Consider the following 26892-nt stretch of genomic DNA (forward strand, 5'->3'; position numbering starts at 1 on the left):
CCACTTATTGATGTTGCTCAAAATTGCAAGGAAATCGCGATATCTGATTTCATTTTTCCGACGGAAAGAATTGAAAGAGAGAAAATTTATAGTTCATGTTTATTTCGTAAAGTAAAAGTCCAGTCAAAAGGAGTCTTTTGACGCTAAATCGAAAAATGAAATCAAATATATGCGAAAATGAAGACATGTGAACGATTCACTTTGAAACACGTGATTTACAGTGAATCACGTGGTTTACAGTCAACACTTTTAATCATATGGTTTTTTTTATATGAACTTTAAGCATTTTTATCGACTGAATTGACAGTTAACGTGTTTCACTTTTAATTATCTGTATGGAGTCTAAGCGCTCCTGATGGTGAAATATTGTCATTTGACTCTCGTGTAACGGTCATTGAACACATTTTGCATGATAAAAACCATAAAGAGTTTTGATATTGCCGTGACCTATATACTCTCTTTGATTTGACGGGAGACACCGTGACGGCGCCTAACGCGATGAAGAAAATGCTTACTTTTTTATGGGGTTCTTCATGCCTTTCTTTTTGTTTGGGTGTCCCACAGTTTCTGCTCTAATTGTCGTATCCATTTTGGGTTTTGATTTTTCCTTTTGTGTTTACACTGATTTTTCCCCAATTTTTGTTAATGTAATAAGAAGTAACATATTCGATGTAGAAAGATTAATATAGCAACAGCAATCATAGTAAATGTAAAAGATGCGCATCGATTAGGTTGCCTTACAAGCGTCAGCTGTAGGGAATTTCCCTTTAGCTCAGCGGTAGAGCATCGGGCTGGAGAGCCAAGGGTCGCGAGGTTCGAGCCCCGGCGACGGCACTATCTTTATCAATATTCCTCGTCCTACTACAGTAAATATACCGGAACATTTACGGAACTCACTACCATAATGATAGTACAGGGTTTAACGTCCTTTTAACAGCAAAGGTCATATGAAGGCCGAAGGACACAGCAACGTCAATCTCGGAGTCTAGTTATTGAACTAAACGGCAGAAAACCTCGAACAAAATGTAAAACATCAGGTACCCTTGTTAACAACTCGCACATTATACAAATACTGCGAATGGAATCGTGTAAAATATCGTACAGGGCGAGTCTAGTATTCCACAGAATTATGGCCCAGCTATTTTTCTGTTTATGACGCTAGGATGTAAAAATACGAAGAAACGCTCTTGCTGTTCTTGTGGATGGCAGGTGAACCAAATTAACGTCAAAAGCGATTGTAATAGACTGCAGTGAAGAGGGCTTGAGATTAATTACTCTGCCAAATCATGCTATTGTTTCTTTAAAAGGTTGGAGGGCAAGGTGATGGTCTAGTGCCACCATTATCGCGGTGTCAATTATCTGTCATAAAATAGCACTGTGGTTTGATTTTAAAATACTGTTTTATCTGTGCCCCTTAAATATTTTTTTCCAGAGAACACATTCATAATTTGTCATAAACTTAATGTTCCTCAATCTCAAACTGTAACATTCACCGTAGCCTATCAAAAACTAACTGTTACGAAAAATACATATATTGTTACTATTACAAAAAGCTATATACAACTGTAACTATACCAATAACCTTTCTTAAACTGTTTCTTCTATAATAACCTATGTAAAAATGTAACTACTATGAAAAAAACTAATGCCAAACTGTAACTATTACAATAACTTCTACTTAATGAAGCATACGTTATACTGTAACTATTATATTAACAACTACTTAACGAAGCGTACGTTATACTGTAACCATTACATTAACTACTACTTAACGAAGCATACATTATACTGTAACTATTACATTAACAATTATTTAACGAAGCATACGTTATACTGTAACTATTACATTAACTTCTACTTAACGAAGCATACGTTATACTGTAACTATTACATTAACTACTACTTAACGAAGCATACATTATACTGTCACCATTACAACCGCCTATTTAAACTAAAATTATAACAATACTATAATAAAACTGTAACTTACTACTATAATGTACAATCAAGCATTGCAACAGTAACAACAGACTATACTGAATTTGTTATATTGAATTTTAATCGATCATAATTACATGGCGGGGATAGTGTATGTATTAATCTATAATAAGTTTATCGTATTAATCGATATTTAAAGCAGTTTTCAATATGCGAATTAGTGTTCCTTGTTATTTCCATGTCACTACTCCGGTTCTTTTATTTGAGAACGTTACATTGCTTTGACTCGACCTTGATGTTGTCGATGAAACATAAGACGCTTACCCTTCCGGAACACTTTGCTTTATTCTCCTGGTACTTTGTCAAAGGTCTACGTTTAAGCTTTCGTGTCCTAGTTTTATTTTGAGTTCTCGTTACGGTTTTGCCTACATTTCGGTAATCGCATGATAATCTAAAAAAATCTATGATATGAAAATAAGATTTGTTTGAGCTGATTAATCGACTTAAAACAATTTTGCTTTGATGTAACAATTCCAAATACTGTATTTTAATTAGTTTATTTGCACTCTCAAGAATACTTTTAGTGTGGGCGGCCCCTTCAATAATTGTTTTAGTTACCATGTTTTCGTCTTTTATTCATTATTAAATAATTTGACATTTGTTTGCTGCCCATTGTTATTCAGCTTCCGTTTAAGCTATGTATGCGTTGCTAATGAGGGCATCGAACTGTAACGGCTATTTCATCTAAAATATGCACGTAAAAGATCACCCTCACTTTATGTCATTTAATGTGGTATGTACAAACGGTTTAAAAGATTTTTTCATTCAGACTTAAAACAATAAACACTGAAGCAGTCGTTTAAGAAATAAAAAGTGACCCTTTTATTAGTTCACACAATTGAAACAACACATGCAATTTGCTTTTGTGTTTGATTTTGAATATTTGTTTTGATCAAAGTACTTAAGCTCAAGATTGGAATGTGCAACAACACTGTGTGTATTTTTGTTTAAATTATTTTTCAAATTGTGATTGCCAGTACCCTCTTAATTTCATATGTCTAACTCATCTTCACCTTCGTCAACAATCTCCCTTCTTCCTTATCTCGATCACGTATTTTAGATCGACTTTATATGGCAAATCTCAAGATTCGGGTAACGAAGGTAATATTAACACCATCTTTACTATTGATTTTCCTCCTTTTGATTTTTATTCAAACATTGAAAAAAGGTATATATGTCTATCATGTGAAAGAGAAACAAGTTCTGATATTTCGTTTCAATATTCGTGATAGTTCTTTGTATCAACGTGTTTCCTGTGATGACTAACATGAACTCCATCATTGCTTTCAAACATAAACTTCTAATTTTTTTTCAGACGTCTCCATAACATATTAAGGCGATAATAAAATGTTTCTTCATTGATATATGACCCTTATTATTAGATTGAAATTATTAAGCTATAATTTGATATAAAAGTGGCAGAAAATTAATATTTTTTTTTATTTCAATGACTCATCAATTTGGCAAAGACTTTCGTCTTCAAGTGGGTTACCATGCCATTTTTTTCTAGGACGATGTAAGATTTCGTCTGCTGTACTGTATACCTATTTTTTACAAGGTAGACGAATACCATCTGTTTACAAATCCGTCTTGTGGTTTTATTTGATAAATAGGATAATCTACATTAGGCCAGAGAGTCAATCGGTCACGTGATCGTTTTTCTGACCTTCCTTACGTCAAATTGTTCTAATTGCCGCAAGTCAAAGACCATTACCAAGAGACAACATTCCCAGTGTGGCTGCAAATGAATCGTAGAGAATGATGTTCGTGAAGGCCACTTTCGTGCAGGTGCTTTTCGTAATGAGAAAGATTGAGTTATGTTTGATATGCCTGTTTCCGTTCGGGTTTCACAAACACCATATGAAAACTTCGAAAGCCCCAAAAATCCTTTGGTGCCTTCTACAAATGAGGCTAAGTATACCAGGTGTCCATATCATTGTTATGTCATTTTCATGCAACACGTTCCCTTCAAATAGTTCTGCGAAAGATTACGATTCTCTCTCTGGTCCATGTGGAATTATAACAAATCGTTCTGGCTTTGCTCATGACAACACCATCTGCTTTTTAAAACACTCGTGTTCAAGGCAAAAAATTTACTCCGGTCAGCATGTTATATGTTTTCCTCTCAACATTAATGTCAAACATTGTTCTATGATATATTGTGTTGAAAGAAGAGATTAATACAGAAACCAGTGGCCTGATGTAACCTAGATATTAAATATTGCAGAGTAGAAAATCTGTTTCGCACAGATTATTATCCATATGTTCCTGCCACTACCGATGATGTTGATCATGTTCATTTCAGTCTACACGCGTGGTTTTATAGCAAAACACATCAATTTCGATCGGTATCAACAACAATATAAACGATTAATCAGCCCTTGTTTTTAACTATGACATAATTAATTAAGGATTGATAAAACGTTCTTTTTTTTCTTTTTCTTTTTCGATTTGATAAACAAAAATGTTGCAACATACTATATTAATTACATTTAGTCAAGTTATCATACGTAATAAATACACTGCTTTCGTGGATTACAAATTACAATGTATTTGACTGAAGGTTTGTTTTCACATCGACGGGAAATGACAATCTTTCAGCTTATTTTGCAATAATATTAGCAAATTAAATTCATCTGAACACAAACTAAAAAAGCATTCTAACAATTAAAAAATAATGCAGTTATATTCAGTAGTTATCATTTTTGAAGAACAAATGTTTTCTCAATATTAAACCTATTTGAACTATGGACTTAACCTCTACATATGAAAACTAAAAGCTTAATTTAGAGTCTAAATCAACTCATTTCCCCGTTTTAGATTCATTTTTCGAACGCATGTGCGGCATTTACTTTTAGAACTACCATCTTCGCTAAAACAATGAATTAGGAATTTTGCTATATTCGACTCTCTAAATATATTTTTTTCTGCTAAATTAACTGGTAAAAAGGGAAAGCCAGACACCTGTAGGACGAATTAATACATTTGAAATAGATTAAGAAGTTAATTTTACAAGTAAGATCCTTTAAATTATATAACCGTCAAAGAGAGGAACCAGATGTTTTCTATTAAATGTAGGCTAAAATGAGAGGATTTTCACGTGGCGTGTACGGTTCTGAACAGTTGTACTTATCACCATAGTGAATCAAATGATAAACTGTTAGATATACACGTATTTAACTAACAGGTTACGAGACAAGTTTACGAAGGGCTGTTTTGGTATTTAAGTGTTTTATTTGGCATTTATATCAGTTGTCAAAGTGTTAATTGGACTGTATAATATTTAACAAAACGGAATCTGGAAAATGAAGTAAAAATAATTTGAATTTCGTAGATTATTGAAATTTTATTGTGTCATGTATTAAATGAAAGTGTTTATTCATGCTGATACCGAATAAAGAATAACATTTTGGTTTGCAATACAAAAATTATTAGTCATGAAAATATTACAAAATACAGATAAAATATATTTTGCAAGGGTAACAAAATATTTTGTAAAACAGAAAGTGAGATTTGCCATTTTTTTCAAAGCCAGCAAAACAACCGTAGCACATGGCATGAAGACGTTGCATAATATACCAGACATTTTTTCATGGCTTCATGTTCTGCGTTTGTCTAGCGGCGTTTCCTACCAAAATGAAAACCACCTGTTGAAGTTGAGGTACAAGGATTCAGATGTTCCAGACTTCGTATTTCCTCTATACCATAAACGCGACGAAGATCGCCCATTCGAGTTTCCTAGACTAACCATAATTTAGCAAAGATTTACATTTTTTGTGTGATAAGTTATGATGTCTTCCCTTTCGTTTTGGTGTTTTTCATCAGTTTCTATTATTATATTCTTGCATTAGCTATGAGATCTGAGTATTACTTTGTTTGTTGATGCTTTTATAATAATATAAACTATCAGCATTGTGATAGTTCTGATGTGATGATAAAGTTATAACAGTGAGCATTGTCATGCTAGTTTTGGTGTGACGATAAAGTTATAACCGCGAGCATTGTCATGCTAGTTTTGATGTGATGATAAAGTTATAACCGTGAGCATTGTCATGCTAGTGTTTGTGTGATGATAAAGTTATAACCTTGAGCATTGTCATCCTAGTGCTGGTGTGATGATAAAGTTATAACCGTGAGCATTGACATGCTAGTTTTGATGTGATGATAAAGTTATACCCGTGAGCATTGTCATGCTAGTGTTGGTGTGATGTTAAAGTTATAACCTTGAGCATTGTCATGCTAGTGTTGGTGTGATGATAAAGTTACAACCGTGAGCATTGTCATTCTAGTGTTGGTGTGATGATAAAGTTATAACCTTGAGCATTGTCATGCTAGTGCTGGTGTGATGATAAAGTTATAACCGCGAGCATTGTCATGCTAGTTCTGATGTGACGATAAAGTTATAACCGTGAGCATTGTCAAGCTAGTGTTGGTGTGATGATAAAGTTACAACCGTGAGCATTGTCATGCTAGTATTGGTGTTAAGATAAAGTTATAACCGTGAGCATTTTCATGCTAGTTCTGATGTGACGATAAAGTTATAACCGTGAGCATTGTCAAGCTAGTGTTGGTGTGATGATAAAGTTACAACCGTGAGCATTGTCATGCTAGTTTTGGTGTGATAATCAAGTTATAACCGTGAGCATTGTCATGCTAGTTTTGGTGTGATGATAAAGTTATAACCCTGAGCTTTGTCATGCTAGTTTTGGTGTAATGATAAAGTTATAACCGTGAGCATTGTCATGCTAGTTTTGGTGTGATGATAAAGTTATAACCGTGAGCATTGTCAAGCTAGTGTTGATGTGATTATAAAGTTCGAACCGTGAGCATTGTCATGCTAGTTTTGGTGTGATGATAAAATTATAACCGTGAGCATTATAAGGCTAGTTTTGGTGTGATGATAAAGTAATAACCGTGAGCATTGTCAAGCTAGTATTGGTGTGATGATAAAGTTATAACCGTAAGCATTGTCATGCTAGTTTTGGTGTGTTTATGTTGTTATATTCATAAATGGTAAAAAACCGTTGTATGGTAACCATGGTATGACCAGAACAAATGGATCAGTTCCGAAGATAATAATTTTCCGATGGTGATTATCAAAGACAATTAAATATTACAGACATTAAATGGTTTCACCCCAGGTCAACGTTTCTGTTTTAAATGTATTGCGACATGTTGATAGTAACTCATACGTGACCTACCTACATTTGCAGATCATTGTCAATTCCTTATTTTACACCTGACCGCATCTATGTAAATAAACATATACTCTCTTATATCATTAACATTCAGCGTCGACCTACCTCATTGCTCGAACATTACAATCTATGCGACGGGATCTATGATTCTCGGAGTTAAAATGAATGCCAACCCGGGGCGATATAAAAGTAATAAGAAATATCTTCGCTAAACTAGTACTTGCACTGGGAATCTAATCTAATCTTACTCTTCCTGTTTTCTATAGGCAATAACGAAAGCACCTCTATAAATATACATCGACATCTTTTCATCCTTGTGTTAGGGACGAAAGGAGCAAAACCGACGGATAAAGACTAATCTTTTTCAATATAACGTCTTAATCGTCTCGAAACGTGGCCGGTTCGCGCGGAGTACCGGGTTAGGCTGTAAAACTACCAACCCGTCTGTTGGAGATACAAAACTGATTAGGTAAACGTTTGTTGTTTTTTTATGTCGAGATACGCTCTGTTCAGAGATACAGGTAAGATGTCTAGTTAAAAAAACCTCGGCTCAAAAGAAGAACACGAGGTTATCACGGTATTATCGACATGTGAAAGGGAAAAACGGAGGAACAGGTTATCGAAAGTTTTCACCATGAAACTACGAAGTTCGTGGTTTCTTTTGAAGAACGTTTTACAAGGATGCTATTGTGTTGCTGATGTTAAGGAAACCTTGATAATATGTGTTAGTTTTCACACCTAAAACACCATCAGTGTACCTTCAGCAAAGATCAGGTGAGATACTAGATTGTACACGGGTATAAAAAAATGAACAAGGCCATCAGCGTCATGAGTTTAAAGCATGCATTATAATCAAATTTGTAGTAATATAACATGCATTTAAGTTACAGGTTTTAGATAGTTCACGACAATATGCCAAACATGCGTTCAAAACGTTATGAGAACATATTTGTAATGAATATATCTGTTCTGATTAACTGTATAATATCTAAATCACCAATGCAATTTGAAGCATAACATTATTGTAAGTATTGTGTTTATGTTTTCTCTAAGGTTTTATATTTAATTGTGTTAATATGTATTTACATAACAATATTATTTAAGCACGTTCTATGAAGTATGTGTTATACTCTTAATTATATATCATATTTTTTTTATATGATACTAGAATACAAGTGTCTATTGTATTCATTCATGTATATAACTATGTATAATAATGTAAACTAACAAAGTATCGTCTTAGTAGCCAGGGTTACTTCATTTTCAGTTGACATCAAAGACACTTACTTGATTCCAAGCCAGTAGGGTGTTATTATGAATACAAATGATAAAAACCACACACACACACATATATATATATATATATATATATATAATTGATGCTGAGTTGCAGCAATGATACTATTTCTTATAGACCGACGGACAATTACCCTGTACCATCTTACAGCTCATAGGAATGGTAATGATAAAAATACTCCGAAAACTTCGGTAATATATTTTTCGTCGAATTTGCATTGTATTCAATCAAATGAAATTTACATATAAATATTTAATATTTTGATTATAATATACGACTATCATTGGTATATACATGTTTGTACGTAGGTTTGTAATTACCAATCACGGTAGGCCTGCTGTGTTGCCACTAGCGTATGCATGGTGTGTAATTTGTCATGAGAGTATGCTAGGATTTCCTACACGTGTAGCCACTTTCTATGTTATGTCAAATTCCCTGGCGTCAGCGGGATCATGTATTGTTAGTTTTACAAAGCACGTGCGTTGCACACACGAGTCGGCGTAACTGTCTAGTCGTAAAACAGGCGGTTTACTTTGTACTTTCATAGGCTTCTGGTTATTTGTGCCACACACTAGGGCTACATAATTATGTTAGCATAGTGTATTATACAGGGTTGTGTTTCTTTGAACGTCTATAGGCATGCTTCTGCTGTAGTTCAATTATGTTGTTTGAAGAAAGTTATATATTATTTATCAACTATATACTGTGCTATATTTTCTTATTTTCATTTGATATATCCACTCATTTAAATATATCCACTCATTTGATATATCCACTCATTTGTTCTTTTTTGAAGGCCGGCCTTATAGCAAACTTATACTGAACTGAAGCATTTATAAAAAAACATTTGTTAAAATGTTTTAAAATGTAATCGTCATAAAATATCTAATTAATTGCCAACGTTTTAAAATGACGTTTCTGGAATAATTTTGAATCTACACATGGAAGGAGTACCAAATGGCCTAACGTATTGTCATACAAATTAGAAAGTGGAATATTGTGTTAAACCAATGGGAACAAGTATGTCGTCTAACTCGAGGGTACAAACGATGTTCTCATGTATTTCTTCTGTAGTTTTATTTTCTGTAATATTTCGTACCACTATTTTCCTTAATTATATTGATAATAAACGAGATAATTTAAGACAGATTCAAATACATAAAAGAATATTTTGACAAAGCAGGAGACTTTCATTGATGCAATGACCTGAGACAACTAAGAATGGTTATTCTTACATTGTTCCTGATAAACGTCAAAATCTATTCTAAAACTGATAAATAAGTATCAGAAAATCTTCATCAAATAATTATTGTTGACAAGTCTTCATACTTTATAATGTGTAGTGTGATTTATGTTAATATAAGATCGTAGTAAGAAATAATGAAGAATATAATTTCACGAAAATATAAAGCAAAGCTTACAGATCTTAACAATATAGAACCTCCTCAGATACAATGATATAAACATGATAGAAACCATAATCAATGCTAGCTTTGTCATCAAACAAACGAAAAAAGTGAACAAGGACTAAAAACGTTTGCCCATGCCGAAATGATTTAGAACTAAAGCAACGTTTTTATTTAGTTTCGTTTTTAAACAAGAAACCCCGCTAACAGAGGATGCATGCCTCTGTAAAGGACAAATATCATCTCCTATGGTCCTATTCAACGGAACTCTTCGAAAGGGTGGAACATGCTCTTCTTTGATCTTCTTGGCTATAAGAGGATAAAAGACAAAAGCTGGCACGAACGTTATGCAGACTATTTAATTTGAGAATGTTTTGGGGTTATGGTACGCTATTATTCTATTCTTCAGTTGGCGTACAAATTGTATATTATATGCTTTCTCTCTTCCATCTGAGTTTATATTGTATTATGTTGTAATACTGTTATACAAAATTTGCTTTATTTTTTTTTATTTTTTTTTTTAAATAAAAACTTAAATATTATAAAAAAAATATGTAAGTAATGACATGCTAGGAAATATCTTTTTTGATTAATTGTGTCATAATACCAAAAAAGGAAGTGATAAATAGGCGTTCAATTAAATTTCACGTATTTAGTTCATCTTCTTGGACATTTGAAAAAAACATTTTCTGTACAACTAAAAAATAACCGATCGAATGATAAAATATCGGCGCAAGTCTATGATCCACATACTGAGAACTATTTGTATTGATTTTTTTAACAGAAATTAGAAATAAAAAGTTTTTAAATGTATCATTGTTTGGAATGGTTTATACATGCAGAAAAAACAGCTATTCAATAGTTTTTATCTCACACCACTAAGACATCAGTTCAATATGTGTAATTGTATTTTAATATAATTCCCTACATGCAAATAATTGCATTTCCCGATTTTATATTGATGTTGTTTTGCTTTCATATCATATTGTCAGCTAATTAAAATGTTCGTTTTAACAATGAATATTTCGTCGTTATATTCCCAAACTTTTATGCGTCTGTTATTTTGTATGGTTAAAAACCCACTTTAGATACCACTAAGAAACTTACTAATAAAAAATATAGTGGACACACTATTTACAAAGCTATTGAAAAAAACTTTCTTCTTACTGTACAGCAAACTAATGAAGTTAGCAAACAAGAATCCCTTCTATCCGTATCATTTACAAAGCTGAGAAACACAAGCCCCACCTGTTAATGACACAACATTCCTACATTACAAACCGCTAACAAGTTAAAGAAACGAACAAAATAAATGTGCATGCGTTTTGCTGTTGACATAAACGTTTCTTCCAAAATAAACATTTTGCGCTAGTAAACCTAACATAAGAATCCTTTGCAGCGTGATGTCGTTTTTAAACAAGGAACATAACAGGTTCTATGTGTGCAGGTTGTAACGTTTCGAGTTCATACGGAGCGTACATCTGGCTATCATAACCTATTACAAAAGGATTATTACATTGTAGTTCTGCACTTTGATCCATTCAAGATTACTAAGATGACGTTTTAGTGCATAATTCTCAACATACGTGATCATATCATAAAATAGCTTCTTAGTTACATGTCGCTTATCATAGCCAAAAATAAGAAATACAATTTTTAAAAATCTCGATGAGAAAATGCATAAATAGTATTACAAAGATTCTCTTATTTTTCAAAATGATATTTTCAGTTTATGATTGCCACGCCATTTTCAACAAGTGTTTTCCTTTGAGTTAGAAGGTAATTGTAAATTTTATCAACTGCTTTTCCATTACACGTGCTGTACCTGCTCTGGAGAAACCCTAAAAACGAGAGCGTGTTTGCACGTGTCAGACTAATTGAATTACGTAATTGTCGAAACAACTGGTATCGAGGACTACCGCACAAGAGCAACACAAACAACCATTAAATAATTATATCGCTATTTCATACAAATTATCTCCTCACGCGAGTTAGTTACACTTCTTAAAAATGATGTTGATTCGATTTTTACTTTTCTTTAAACCATAGAAAAAAATACTTAATTTAGTGTTTCAAAATGTAATTCAAAAGTCTACTAAAGTGGGATTAAATCGTTTATAACATCTGACAAGGGATACCATTCTCCCCTAAAGAAATTGTATTTGATGAAAAACAATTGTTTTGAATCACCATTCAAAGAAAGCGTAAAAGAAATGTTTAGCTTGTTGTTATAACCATCCAATACAAAATGCCCAATATCATATGTGTATATTTATAATACACTAAAGGTAATACCACATAAATCTTAAGTTAAATAAACGCTGTTAATATTCATACTGCATGAAATATAAGCAGTCGTTAACTTTGCGATTTATTGCAGATTATAATCGACAAAGCCTTCCGTTTCCTTTCAGCTGCACCAAGTCGTATAACTCACCTGAAAGTAAGATAAAAATCATGTTTGCCCACCTGAGCGACAGCGAATGTTTTGTATGTGTTTAGCTGGTACAATTCACCTGTATATGGATATTTCATTCTCATGAACTCACCTGAATATGTCGTAATATAAGTTATAAGCTTACGAGAAACAGGTATACATTTTTGTGTTTACCTGTGCGTCACACCTGTTTAACTTATATTCACCTGTATACAGGTAAATTATCATTAAGCTGGGTACTTACCGGAGGATAAGCGTCGTAAGGGAGGCACCTATCCGGGGGCCGAATGAACCCCGTATGTGGGTCACGAATGCACATCATAACCATTCAGTAATCATTGAGTCTAGCTTGACCACGGGTAATACAGTATTCCTTTACACCATCTCAATACGATATCTTTATCCAAAACTGTCGTCACATGTTCCGTTTATAATGCCTCAAGTCCCGAATAAGAATAATTTTTAAAGAGAAAATGTTTTTTTTGCTGATTTGTCTATTATTATATTATATAACGGCACCCGTTATTCATTATATACAACAATATATACAGTTAAGACTTAAGAAATGAAATATACAGTTATAATATATATTAAAATGAATGCTAACGCTATCACTAAACACGTGCTTGAATCTATTCCACTGACTAGCAGTGACTTTACCCCTAGTGACTACACATACACTGATAACTATACCTACTACTACGTCTAATGAAATGGGAATCCGGTTCTGGGACACCACCTCAACACGTGTAAGTCTGACTACTGTATCACTATTACGGTACTATCAACCACTTTACTCGACTTTTTACGAGCAATGTAATGTTCACCTCATCTCGACCCAGAAGTAAAAATACGAAAGTACGACTCTGAGGTATAGTGAGATGCTACTGTGAAGCGAGCGATCAGATCAGCTGATTGATAAAAAACTGTATGGGAATCAATGCGTCCTCACACACCATTATAATCCATAGTCTTATACAAAAAGATCGTCCTTAAACCACTTGTCACTACTACAAATACAGCCGAATTGTCGAGGCCAGAAGCCCAGTGTCTCCGTGTGGTGATGATCAGGGCCTACACCGCTGCTGAAGTGCAGTGGTTTTGGTTTTGGGGGTTATGACCCGTTATGACGCGCTGTCCCAGGTAGGAATGGCGCACTGCCCGGCGTACCGTACGGAACAAACGCTGAACGTCTGCAGCTGGCAGGGAAACCTACAGATAAGTCGCCCTACCCCAGTTTATATGAAGTGAGTGTATAGGTTGATCGCCAGGCCAGAAGTGCCTTTCGGATGGGTGGACGCGCGGTCGGGCGGTCGAAGCTTTTTCTGTTGCAGCACCTGGTACGATACTCCTTTTGTCGGCTGTAAGGAGTCCCATTTGATGAGTCCATTACATGCGCACAACCCCCCAGTCTGTGTCTGAGCGTCCTGACACAGGCTGACACGGAATACTAATCACCAAGACAACCAGCCACAAACTCCTCCTGTACCAATAAAGTGGATTTTTCTGTTTGAAACATTTTTCTTGAAAAAAACCTTACAAAAATTTATAAGTTTCCTTTGAATAAAATCCTTTTTCAGCATGAAAAATGAATTAAGAATTTTGAATAGCTTATTTCAATAACGGAGAAACATTTTCAAGTTGAAAAGTATATTTTTACTTTAGATGTAACTATACACTGATAAATATTTCACATTGCTTTCAAGTAAATATACGATTCATACTTATCTTCTCTGATTTTAAGTAACCATTTCTTTGTATTTGTTTTAACCATACTGACTTTAGTAAGATATTTTTTCTATGACGCAACTGTATAACAATTTATCGCATAGCTATCTTTTACATTAACTTAATCATGTTTCTACATCAGATGCAGATCTATACAAAAACGTTATACACAAACGTTATACACAAACGTTATACACAAACGTAGACAGATTCCGTTTAACGTACCTTTGTCAAATAAAAAAGATACTTGGATTTATTTTTCGCAACGTGAAAAGATATCTTATTTGTAACTACAGTCTTTAATTTTTCTATATTATTCTAATGATGAAACATAAAAAAATATATATGGTAGTTCCACTTCCTTGTAGTATTATTACATATATATTTAAAAAAACACACTATTTGTTAAAGCTATAGGTTGTTTATATATATGTATATAATATACTAATAAACATAAAAAAATATATATATTAAATTTACATAATTTTAATTCTCCCTTCCTTGTACTATTTTTAAGTGTATATATTTTTTAAATATTATGGTAAAGCTATGTGATGTTTACATATACATGTGGATATGATATACTTGTAAACAACACTTTGTCATCATACATTACAGTTAACAATATATTCAGTAACATAGTGTAACAGAAATAAATAGAGCTGACAACTTGTATAACTTGCTCCCATGCAATACTACCACATGTGAGGATTTCGTTATTGAAATAATAACCTAGCTATATCAGTGTGTCAACAAGGTTAGAATGAGTTCTCCGTTCTCCCGCATGTAACTTCCCTTGCAGGACTTGGTCAAATTCCAACAATTATCAAGTGTATATATTTCCAGGGAAACACAAATACTATACTATTTCGATATTTTAGAGAAGGTTGGGATGTGCCAGCTTTACATTAAGGACTGCGTTGGAAATGGTGAGTAAGACCAGTTCTACACGAATGTACATTTATTAGTGTAGTTGTAAAATGAATGTTATATCAAATAATAATATAAAGCCATTTTATAAATATGTTGTATTTGGATAAAGTTATTTACAAATTTACTTATAATAGTTATAAATTATTTTCACAATATCACTATCCTGTTTGATTGTGTATTTCAATGCTTAAATCTAAATTACGAAAACTTTTTGTTCGCAGGAATAGAAGTGAGTAAAATGTTTAATTTCACAGGTTTAAATAACAATATCGTGGTGCCTGTACACATGGCGTCTTTGTCCTTATTTCTATTTTAACCTAGTTTATGTCTTGACATCATCGTACCATATTTATTAAAGTAATTGTTTTTGTATATGTTTTACTTCGACCACCAGTATTTTTTTCCTTAACGTTGAGTTTAAAGCTAGCGTGTTTTACCTACGTAGTTATTTGTGAAACAGACAGCGGAACAGGAAACATACAACACAAATAAGATGTTCATTTCACGCGAGTTGCTGTGATCCATTAATGATAGTGAGTACACAAACGCCGCTGGTTACTTCAGATAGACATTTTTTTTTTCATACAGGGAAAGAATATCTTTATCTTATGAAATTTTAAATATTTTGCCTTTGGTATTAAAATCGCAATTCAAAAAATATATTTAAGTTAAAATCTAAATCTTATATGTAAAACCTACAAATTAACCCTGAATGACCTAAAGAAATACTAATCTTCAAGTACCATTTTTAGACAACTTACGAGTGCTCAATCAGTTTGCTTAAATGCTCTACCTGCAATTAAAAAGTTTTCAAACAATCATTTTAATGTTTTATCAATCAACGTTTTTCATAAGTTCTATTCGAGAAAAATTAATAAAATTAATTAATAGTATAGGATAGATGATCGAGAATTTTTATTATATGTATACATAAAGCTCAAAATTCTGGCGGAACATCTGTAACCCAGTAGTCATAATACTTAACATAAAAATGTTCAGAACAAATTCCAGATAAGTAAAAAAAAAATTCTTCTCAATATTCGAATAGGCGGCAACATGTCATCAACATTAGTTAAGCTTTAGGTCTATTGAAATAAAACAAAACAAAATAATGAACGGAGTTTCTTTTAAAGGAAACATTACTAAATATAGCTCTTAGCAGTCATTTTAAGAGTACATCAATATCAGTGACTTTTGCTCTGAACTTATAGTTCAGCTATATTGGTTTGTATTACGTTTTAATAGAAATTATTTCACATATTTATATATAATAACATATTTTTGAGGACAATTCATTTTATCACGATGTTTGTTTATGATCACATTACATTTAACATAGATTACTGGTTGTCTGTTTTCAACATCCGACTGTTTGTGGCGGCTCAAAATGGCTTCCCCTTTGTTTAGTGCACCCTATGTCCTCTTACTGCATGTTCGTGTCGAGTTTAGTTTGGCCCTAAGTACTGACTCTGTTGTATCATACTTACTGTACGCAGTAGTGTTACAGTCCCTGTATGCTAGCATTGTGATGTAATTAATTGACTTTTTGGTATATTTGTCCTCTAGTGTTAACGCTGTGGTATATTTTGTCCCTTTTTCATTGATTCTGTGATATATTTTGTCCCTTTGTGTTGATGCTGTGGTATATTATGTCCCTTTGTGTTGAATTCGTGGTATATTTTGCCCCTTTGTGTTGACGCTGTTGTATATTTGTCCCTGTGTGTTGATTTTGTAATATAGTTTGTCCCTTTGTGTTGACTATGTGGTATATTTTGTCCCTTTGTGTTGACTTTGTGGTATATTTTGTCCCTTTGTGTTGTCTTTGTTGTATTTTTTGTCCCTTTGTGTTGACTTTGTGGTATATTTTGTCCCTTTGTGTTGACTTTGTGGTATATTTTGCCCCTTTGTGTTGGCGCTGTTGTATATTTGTCCCTGTGTGTTGATTTTGTAATATAGTTTAACCCTTTGTGTTGACTGTGTGGTATATTTTGTCCCTTTGTCTTGCCTTTGTGGTATATTTTTTCCCCTTGTGTTGACGCTTTCGTATGTTGTGTACCTTTGTCTTGACGCTGTTGTTTATTTTGTTTCCCTTTTTTGACTTTGTAACATATTTTGTCCCTTTGTGTTGACTTTGTGGTATATTTTGTCCCTTTGTGTTGACTATGTGGTATATTTTGTCCCTTTGTCTTGACTTTGTGGTATATTTTTTCCCCTTGTGTTGACGCTTTCGTATTTTGTGTACCTTTGTCTTGACGCTGTTGTTTATTTTGTTTCCCTTTTTTGACTTTGTAACATATTTTGTCCCTTTGTGTTGACGCTGTTGTATATTTGTCCCTGTGTGTTGATTTTGTAATATAGTTTATCCCTTTGTGTTGACTATGTGGTATATTTTGTCCCTTTGTGTTGACTTTGTGGTATATTTTGTCCCTTTGTGTTGACTATGTGGTATATTTGTTCCCTTTGTCTTGACTTTGTGGTATATTTTGTCCCCTTGTGTTGACGCTTTCGTATTTTGTGTACCTTTGTCTTGACGCTGTTGTTTATTTTGTTTCCCTTTTTTGACTTTGTAGCATATTTTGTCCCTTTGTGTTTACGCTGTTGTATATTTTGTCCCTTTGTGTTGACTTTGTGGTATATTTTGTCCCTTTGTGTTGACTTTGTGGTATATTTTGCCCTTTGTGTTGACTTTTCGTATATTTTGTCCACGTGGTCCACTTTGTAACATATTTTGTCCCTTTGTGTTGACGATGTGGTATATTTTGTCACTGTGTGTTTACGCTTTGATAACTGTTTTTTATTGTTGTTTTACTTTGAACTGTTGGTAATTTTTATTAGTGACAACTATTTAAAGGAGTATTTGAAAACGTTAAATAAGTACCGTGTCATCCACAGACAATAAACCAATCAGAACACAATCTCTTTACAAAACGACAAAGCAGAAACGAAAAAGAAAAAAAAACGACAAACAACATAAATCCAAAAATCAAAGGTGACATCAGCTGCTCCTAACTTTAAACGTTTGCTATGCTAAATGTGCCACTGGCGCCATGTCTTTTGTCAAATCTTTGAAAAGGGTAAGTCATACATATCTAAGACAAAGAGAAACAGTCTGATGGTAACCTTTTTAATCCCAAGGATGTAAATATAAGACTATGATGTCTTAACGACTTTGCGTTAGACATAATTTTGTCCTTGTGTGTTGACGCTGTGGCATACTTTGTCCGTGCGTTTTGATACTGTGTTATATTTTGTCCTTGTGTGTTGACACTGTGGTATACTTTGTCCTTGTGTGTTGACACTGTAGTATACTTTGTCCTTGTGTGTTGACGCTGTAGTATATTTTTTTCATATTTTTTTCGTTGTGTGTTGACGCTGTGGTATGTTTTGTCTTTTTGTGTTGACGTTATGGTACATTTTGTCATTGTGTGTTGGCACTGTGGTATATTTTGTCCTTGTGTATTGACGCGATAGTATATTTTGTTTTCTGTTTTACTTGTTAAAAATATTCAGATATCAGTGATAACGACATTTCTCGGTCACGAGTACAAGGCCTTAAGTGAACAATCCCCAAAAGATCACATGTACTTTGAGCAGTCACCCGAAGGGGTATTATGAAAATTAAATAACAACCGTCCCAAAAACACTTAAACAACTTTATCTCAATCATAAATGAAAGTACTGCAGTGGAAGAAAATTAGAATTTTAATTAAAAAGTCACAAAAATGGGATCGGACTTAAAAGATAGTCAAGCGAATTATTGGGGGTATATTGATAAATTATCGCCTTGATCACAGAGCATGAACTACTTTAATGGGTTTTACAAATAAATGGGAATATTCGTATGCATGACTGATTGTGCCAACTTCATGAAAAAGGGAGTAATGACATTTGACCGTTGTTATCAAGTCCTTCTTTTAAAAATATCTGAGATAATTGAATTAGTGCGGCAATCTTTCGTTATGTGGGTGGTAACGTTTTAAGTTATAACATAATACGTTCGTAAGAACATATATTTATATGTCTTAAAAATTATATCATATTTTAATAGAAATGAACTTTAACAATATAAACAATAATATATGGAAGATATGATTATGATTTATCAAATACATGAATTCTCCATTTAAAGGAGGAAATAAAAAACAGCATAAACAATGGAGATCCCGATAATTCTATTTGAAGATAGTAATTTTTTATTCCTCCTTAAAGAAAACAAATAAAAACTGCATTGCAACTGTAGCATTTTTCATATTTATCCACTAAGACAAAAAGTGATATTTTAACACATTCTAAAAAATGTGATAAAAAAACCATTTCTTAAAACACTACCCTATTTCTATTGCCTTTAAAGTAATTCCTGTTTTCACTATGGTCAAATATAGACACGGTACATATCTATTAACTGTAAATTACTATCAGCATTTAGGTAGATAAACGTATCTCACTTGTTAATTACACAATGATCATAAGCTTACAGCAACATTTATAGTGTAATTATTTCAAAATATAAACGAAGGGAAAGTTTTCTCTAGTTTTCGAAATATTCTGGAAAAAGAAATGATTGCATGAATGTCTTTTTATCATTTAGCAGGGTATTTATACAATATGTGATGAAGGATACTTTGATATAGGGTACTCCAATTCACATGAAGTAATGATGATTATTATGCTTTAATAGTCTTTTTTTATGGAGATAAAATACAGGTTACGAAACGCTAATCCTTCACATGATCTTCTTTTTAGTTAAATACATCTGTTTGTGATAATTCGTGTTAAACGCTTAGCATTTTATTAGTTACCTTCACAGTTTTCCTTTGGAAAATTACACAATTCCCAAAATTTCATGCAAAGGTATTTAGCCAATTAAAAGGGAAAAAGAGGCAATTGCTTTGTTCATGTACACAGTAACTTAAGTTATAACATAGCATAATCTAAAACAGATTGATGATACAAGCTTTCGATTAAAGGAGTTAAACTCTTAGCTATTCGGAAGTTTGTTCCAATTTTATTTCAAACAACATAAGCTATTTGGAAAAAAAACTGGTTTTATACTTGTTTCGCTATACAATTCGTTATTGACATCTGAAAATGTGATGGTCAAAGTATAGATATAAATTCCCCGTGAAAAATCAACATCATGTGTCAACAAATTGAAAAAAAATCCTTATAAACACTTATAAACCACACATTATGTCCTAAAATTGAGATGTATTTCAATGGTAATCTAATTTAAAAAGATGAAAATATGTCTTTAGATTGAGCATTAAGGTGAAACTCTAAAATAGTTCAGCCTGCTGTATACTGTGCCTTGGATAATTTGTCTGTCAGTTTTGCAGTACATCCAGTCAAAATTGTACTACAATATATATGATAAATAAGATGTGGGAATATAAAAGAATTGTACAACTAATACGTGGTATTGTTTGGTATTGACGATTACCTTGTAACATTTCTAAAAGTTGTTTTTTGTCACAGTAGATGAAACATGTCTATTATATGATGATACTTGGCTATCGTACTTGATCAGCAAGTTCATTTCTTATATTCAAAGTATAAGGGTCATAACCTCCGTAGCGAAGTAACCATCATACAAATCGGATCTGAGAAGGAAAGCGTCAATATGACAGCAAATATGATTTTATGTTTTATCTTCTCATACTCATCGAGTACAATTTCTTTGTTTTTCAAATAGTATATTTTGTCTTTTTCAACTTCGAGGTCTGACTTTGTCTTCGTGTGTTAACGCTGTAGTATTTCTTTTTCAATTTTACTTCATAGCAATAGAACGCACAACTTAAAAGAACATAAACTATAATCAAAGATGGTTTGTCTGATACATGTTTAATTTGACATAGCATTTAAATTTATAAAGTAAAAGAAAACTCTTCCAGGAAGAAGAACCGACGAGAATTAAACATTCTTTAATTAGGTCAAATAAACTTTGTAATATTAAAATAAAGTGCACTTTAATTATCAAGCTCTATGAAATATCGTCACTACTTCGGAACTTCAATATTATTGTTTTCTGAACAGGATACAAAGGATGTACCCGATCAAGTTGAAATGTTTATATAATATGAACAATATTGAATTTATAGTTAAGTAATCCGTACCTACCTTTGTCTGAGAACGAAAGGCTGGAGATGAAATATTTACACATTGTATGTTTATGTATATTTGACAAGAACAGGTGATGTTGACTTGTACCTGGCTCGCTATCAGATTAACGAAAGGAAATTGGCTGAAGAACACACACATGGTACTATGACGTCATCTTATCGAACAGGTAAGGGAATGCAAAAAGTTAACTGAAAAATCAAAAGAGCAAAAGTATTTTACTTTATTTTGATAATCTACATTCGAACAAAATGTAACACTCTTTATAATCTTTTAACGACAGCCATGTATATTTTTAATGGCTTAATACTTTAAATAGTTACATACCTTTTTTTGTTTCTTCCACGTGTTTGATAAACACACTTTGGTACATAAATTATGCTAATTATTGTAGAGCCTTATTCAACCGGTTTCAAGCAATTCTTTTATTAAAAATAGAGAAAAAAATAATGAATGTAACCAGAAAAAACCCCACCAAAAAACAAGATTACAGTAGATAGTTGATTTTTTTTCAATTTATTACTCCTTAAATGAAAATAGAATTCAAAAAATAACATTGTTTAGCATAACCACTGTGCTGGGTAGTATTATAAGACTCTTTCATGTCCAGGGGTGTAGGATAGAGAAGAGAGGCTTTGCCGAGGGTTTTGCCAAATTTGAAAATCCTGAGGGTGGAATTTCCCTATCCTACACCCTTGGACATGAAAGAGTATTTTTCTCTCATTCTAAATATCAGAATAAACTCAGAAACCATGAAAATGCGTTTTGACTGACTCATTTTGAAAATATCAATTTTCCCCCTGAGCTTTTTGACAAAAGCGATCTCGTCAGCGAGATTAAGCATACCCCATTTTTGCAAACATAGTTTGCGCAGAAAAAATAATCTCGTCTTTTTAGCGTGTACTGTAAATGTATCGTTAAATGTTTTAATTTCATCATGTTGCCTTTTCCGCATTGAGGCATCGGTGTTTTCCAAATTCGTGACGTCACGTCATTGTTGAGTCATTTTGACGTCACATCACGTGAAATGGTGTGAGATAGAAATTTCCTACACCACTTTCTTTCCCTGGACAGCTCTATCTTACACACACGAAAATGAGTGAAATAGTTATATTTCGCTGTTAACAATGATAATCTCTATCGATCATAGATATTAAAACCTGATTTATATTTCTTTCACAACAACTGTAGGTTTCATCACTTCCGACTCATTGGATAAACTTTCGAGGAGTTCGTAAACATTTTTGGTTACCCATTTGTGGGTAACACCCTAAATGTAATGCTAGTAATAACAGTGCTTTGCTAAGTCATCTTCCAAGGTGACGTCATAGTTCATGACAATTGTTTCCCCGATCGGACACACAGGAAAAATGCATTCCCAAGAGAAACATATGGTTTTCTAGATTTATTATCTGCACGTTGTGGGAGAAGAGGTCCCCAAACTCGTGATAATTGATTATTATCGTATTTTAAAAAACACCTGAATATGTTATGCTTTGTTGAGATTTTTTAAATCTTTGTACTAATCCTGACATCAACCATCCAAACAGCCGTTTCAAGGTACATCGCAATATGTCTATACCAGTAGTTAATACAGTGTGCCAGGGCGCAGGTTTTAAAGCCCGACTTTTACAACATTGTGTATAACGGCAATAACCAGTTAGTCACACCTGTTTCTATCTAGACTGATATTATCATAAAACTGATGTCAAAAAAGATATAATTTTATTTTTTTGAAAAATAAAAGTTCCCGGTGTAATTGTACTTTAAAAACGAGATTGTCTTGAAAATTGTATAGCAAGTGTGCCATCTTGTGTTGGGGATGTTAATTTTAAAGATGAGGAGTATCTCTTCAGGTTAAGATTAGTTTATCTTACACTTTAGAAATCAGTGGATTCTTATTGAAGCACGTCCTTCAGATCAAGATTTGCTTCCATTGCGACAACATTGCAGAATCTGATAGCTCTGAAATCACCTCAATATAACGATGTTATCACAGCAGTTATTTATACGATGTAATTTGGAGATTTGGTATGTACAACCACTCTTTGGCGATCAGCAGAGCGGTAAATAACGATTTCTGGTGAAAGAATGGCAACTTGTTATGTCCTCTTTGTGGAGTCATGTGGATAATGTACCCATTAGAAAATAACGTTCCAAAGATTTGATTATATCCAATTGATAACAAACTATTCTATGGGTAGAAGTTATGATATTTAAAAGTTTTTGAGGATGAAGTCCATATTGACATTTGGTATTTGTTTTATTCGTCCAGTCCTGACAGAAGGAGCAGCTTGCTCCATAAATTCGGAAATTAATTGGTCTGCTCTCTGGTTTTTCACTGAAGTGCAGAAATATATTGTTATAACGTTATATGGTAAATTGAATTTTTGTTGTTGTTTTCACACCAAACAAATCAGAGAGGAAAGTATAGCATAAAAAATAGCAAACAATGAGCATTGTAAATTGAGACGTCAAAGGCCTGACGCTTTATCAATAAGATGTTGAAAAAATAAAACACTTCAATTTGTTGGCGGCTGATTAACCATCTACTCCCAGAAACCCATATATGTTTGGCTTCTGGACGAAAAACAATTTCATATCACTCATGGTTTGAATACTTTTCGTATTTTCTATTCTTGCTTCACACTCGTGAAAAACTTTTTTTTCATCAGAAAATCAAGGACACCCCCTCTCTCCCCCTCTCTTTCTTAATATAACAGCAGTAAAAAATACCGTTTTCGGTGATTTGGTGAAAAATAACGAATTTTTATTAATTACTTTCTGTAGTATTTTTATTTTTCTATGAGTTTTTCTTCAAAATATATCTTCGAGAACCTGTCCTAGGTACTTCAGATAAGGATGAATAGATATATCACCGGATATTTTGCTTTCTGAAATATATTCCAGAATAAAGAGGCTATGGAATTAATCAAACAGTGTCTGATACGCGTGGTTCTACTGTACATGATTACCCTCTTTGTTTCATGTATTTGCAGTTTTCTCTTCAGAACCTGAAATTGAAGTAAATGTGACATTTCTACATTATTGATTTTTTAAATAAAAGAACTATAAAAAAACACCGCTTTTTTTTACATATCGCTGTGGTTAAAATTGCTTGAATTTTTCACGTTACTAACACATACATAATAACTTGAAAATATTACATTTATTTGACGCAGTGTTTCTTCTCATAAGCTAAGTAATAATTATCTGGAAATATTCAACACAGTTTCATAAATAGATAAGATAAGATATTTGCTAGATCGCTTGAGTGTAACATTTTTAAATATTTTATTTAAACTATTTTGATATGAAAATATCAAGAAATTAAAAACAAAAAGTCTATTTTGTATTTCTGATAGGAATACTAAACACTTTGCCAGGCATTTCAATCCCGTTGTCTTCTGGCGATATCAAGTTATCCTTTTGCCAACATTTGAACTCATTTTCAGCACAATAATTAGCCGTGCAAGTCACTCTCCTGAAGGGAAATTAGTGTCGTACATCCTATCATAATTGGCAGAGAGGGTTGTAACTTTGGCACAGGATGGCCGCCCGACAGACCTGCCTTCGACACGGTCGTTGGAAACCGTACCAGTTTAGTATCCAGGTTAGAACCATTCCAGGTGGCGTCTCCACAAACGGACACTCATATCATTGAAAGGTTGCACAAGCAAGATTGATATCGACAACCGGTAAGTGTTTCATTTTTATTGTTTATTTTTTTCTACACGAATCCCTTTCAATTGAGTATCTTTTATTTTCAATATTCTCAATCCAAATTCCTCCGTTTTTTAAACAAAATTCCTAATACTATTTTCTCCTTTCATTGCGAATTATTTGTATTTGGGAATTTTTAACAAAATTTTCAACCCGATTTCCCTCATACGGTTCAAAAGTACAAATCGTTGAATAACCATTGCATTTTTTCGCAAAAAATATTATTTTAAAATTTAATTTCATAGGAAATTTACATCTTTTCAAAGTCTTTATATATTCTTATTAAATGATAAACTTAAGCAATGCCATTGCCACAAAACTGTTTTTAGTATCACCAATTTTCTTACCAAATGCTAATTCTATGTATGCATTTCTTTTTAAACTGGAAGTGTAATTATATTTCTGACCGACTTATATGTTCTTACCAAAAATTAACCTGAAAGTTGTATTTTTTCTTATACTTCAAACTAATTCCTTTCGTCATTAACTTAGTGTCTAAGAGCAGATTGTCTGTTTGAAAAAGTCTAAAACAAACTTCAGTCTTTATTTCCAAAAATCTTTCAATGGTCTACATGTTTATTCTTACACAATTAAGGATAATGGATGATAATTTCGTGCGAAAAACAAAATCGTACAAATTACAGTTTGCATTTAATACAAATTATCAAGGTGCTAATATAGAATTTACATGAAATTTTGTGTAATTATCGAAATTTTTATTTTGAAAACATCTGAAGAACATCGCGCTTTTCTATGCAATTCTTCTCCACAAAGCCTTAAAACATGATCGGTAGATTTTTCTCAAATCACCAAAAAGCTGTGAATGCATTGATTGGTATAAAACAGAAAGGCGGAGCATAGTCTGAGGTGAATCTTTAAAGGATATTGTCATGAGAAAAAACCCAGTATGAATGAAAAATGAATTGGTATGGTTTGCCAAAACTGATACCCATAAAATTGTAATTTCTATATTAATTTCTAGGATGGGTATCCCTGACGATCATAAAGGGAGATGTTACGTCAAGGCAGTGGAAATTACAAGAAGATACACATCACAAAAACATGGACATTTGCATATCATTTCATCATAATTACACATCAGGAAATTTATTTCCACCTCTAAGGATACCCCTAATCCGAAAACAAGCTGACAACATGTCACGTGACGGTCGTGGATTGGATATAATGTTTCCCAACGTGAATTGCTTATCGACAGCTTTTGCTAATTAGTGTTCGACAATCTCATATGGGAATAACAGCTTTACCTTAAAAATTAATTACATATATTTTTGAAATGAGACCAACACGACATGACCAGGTGGACGGGGAAATGCCGTGATATGATAAGAAGATCTATGTGTTAATAAGACAAGTCGGGTTACGTGGACGTGAAGGATCGATAACGGAGTGTCGATAATGGCAGCGCTAGAAGGTATTAGTATACAAGTCAAAGTACAGGTGACACGTTGACCTCATAAATATGATTACCATTTACCTATACTTGCGTACTAATGCAAAAACAATCATTCCATAACAACCAATTCCCGAAATGAGTTTTTTTTTTTGACACTCTGTCGTCCGTTCCATGTCCTCTGATTAAACTCATGACATCTACATTACGTATTCATCGGAAAAAAATATAGGAGATTAAACCCGATCTATTTGGACCTAAGTATATCTCCTCATTGTAAACGAGCTTCATATATGTTATCAATAAATCATTGTAAGACTAAGTATGGTACTGTTCTTTTTCTTGCCTACTATATAGAAAGCTAACAGCAAATCTTACAAAATGATTCGTATACATGAATTGTGATTATGTTATTGTCTTCTTTCCGTAACTTTGTTAAAGACTCAGATCTAATAAAAAAACGTTTCATTGTTTTGCAGAAAAATATCCTTCAAACAATCAATCTTTATCTAAAGGCAGAACAAAGTTGCATCTCTATATTTTATACAAATATTTAAATTATTTTTCTAAGCGATGATTAATTGTATTATTACAATCTAGTCGCAGGGAAGTTTTATACTAAAATGTGCGTAGTTTGGACGAAA

At 32.9% G+C, this 26892-nt stretch overlaps 1 long non-coding RNA gene across 4 annotated transcripts; it reads left to right on the forward strand.

Annotated features, from left to right (window-relative positions):
* Positions 1-14938: 14938 nt before the first annotated feature.
* Positions 14939-26561, forward strand: LOC110443574. 4 transcript variants are annotated; one of them, XR_002462126.1, is made up of 5 exons: positions 14940-14993; positions 15443-15530; positions 21183-21283; positions 24570-24812; positions 25820-26561. It is a non-coding gene; the product is annotated as an uncharacterized LOC110443574 (long non-coding RNA). The 4 variants fall into 4 exon arrangements; XR_002462127.1 differs by having other exon boundaries at positions 21188-21283; XR_002462128.1 differs by lacking the exon at positions 15443-15530 and having other exon boundaries at positions 14939-14993; positions 21188-21283.
* The last annotated feature ends 331 nt before the right edge of the window (positions 26562-26892 follow it).

Source organism: Mizuhopecten yessoensis, unplaced genomic scaffold (assembly GCF_002113885.1).
Source record: "Mizuhopecten yessoensis strain PY_sf001 unplaced genomic scaffold, ASM211388v2 scaffold716353, whole genome shotgun sequence".
Lineage (NCBI taxonomy): Eukaryota > Metazoa > Mollusca > Bivalvia > Pectinida > Pectinidae > Mizuhopecten > Mizuhopecten yessoensis.